Consider the following 1,427-nt stretch of genomic DNA (forward strand, 5'->3'; position numbering starts at 1 on the left):
CTTGTCTAAACCCTTCCTTGGCTGCCATTGCCCCTGAATAAAGTGAGAGCTCCTCATCCTAGCATTTAGGATGTTATTTAATCTGGAATCCACAGATTCCCCACATCTTAACATTTATGAATCTGGATGTTATGGTCTAGGGGAATTTCTCTGGGACTGTAGTTTTTCTGTTTTGTTCTTGATTTGCTTTTGTAGGGACCAGAGTTCATTTCCCTGGACCAGCCTCACAGACTGGGCCTCCTCGGGGAGTGGCTCAATCCCCTCGACATGGAGGGGGTCTTTTCTTGCTTGTGTGAAGCTTTCCATGTTTTCTGCTGCCCAACCCCTGAGCCACTGAGTTCTGACCATCTGCCAGGGCACCTGCTTATTACCATTTGCTGGGCCTCTCTGATGCTGCCATCTGTCTTCCTGCCAAGATTTCCACCTAGCGCTGGCCAACACATTCTCCTCATACTTGGTTCCGCTAGACTGCCTGCATTTACATTGCTTTTTGATGGATCTTCCCGCAAGTTCCAGTCACACCCTAATTGATTGCTCTAGTTTTTAGGTTCTGGCCCTCCATGCTTGCTCCCATAACCGAATATGTTTGGGAAACCTTGCACATGTAGCAAACGTGGTAAGTTCATGGGATAATTGGGAACACTGACCTGAATAGAGTGAAGGTTGTAGAGGGGAGGAGGAAGAGGAGGTGATTTATATTATCATTCGTATACTTGCAAGTTGGTGACAGTAAAAGCAAGAAAGCAAGAAAAGATTGAGAAGGAGAGTCCACTTAAGTAACATAAGTTTTCAGCTGCTTTGTTTTCAGTTTTTATATCTGATCTGAGGAATGGCTGCTGGGACCCAATTAAACAATTCAACATATGGCCAGTCCTGCAGCCCAAGCTGGCTGGTACCACCTTTTAGACTAAGGACTCAGCTACTATGGAAAGGTTGATGGTTCGAATTCACCCACAGGCACCATGGAAGACAGGCCTGGTGATCCACTTCTGAAGGGTCAAAACCACTGAAAACCCTGTGAGTAGTTCTACTCTGAAACTCATGGGGTTGTTATGAGTTGGAATTGATGCTATTTGATGGCAACTGGTTTGTTTATTTGCTTTCCCCCAAAGTGAGAACCAGCTCATTTCCACATGGGCAGACTTAGAATGACTCCTCTCTGGGCCAAGTGCTAAGGTGACAAAGACTCACAACAGTATTAAAAAAAAAACAAAAAAAAAAACTCATACACACAAAACAAAACAAAAAATCCAGATAATTTACCTGCTACCAGTTATTTTGGAAATAGCAAAGATGCCACTCTGAGGACTAAAGTGCACCTGACCCGAGCCATGATATTCTCAATTGCCTCATATGCATGAGAAAGCTGCACAATGAATAAGGAAGACCGAAGAGCAATTGATGCCTTTGAATTATGGTGTTGGTGA

Source organism: Elephas maximus, chromosome 8 (assembly GCF_024166365.1).
Source record: "Elephas maximus indicus isolate mEleMax1 chromosome 8, mEleMax1 primary haplotype, whole genome shotgun sequence".
In the NCBI taxonomy this organism is placed as follows: domain Eukaryota; kingdom Metazoa; phylum Chordata; class Mammalia; order Proboscidea; family Elephantidae; genus Elephas; species Elephas maximus.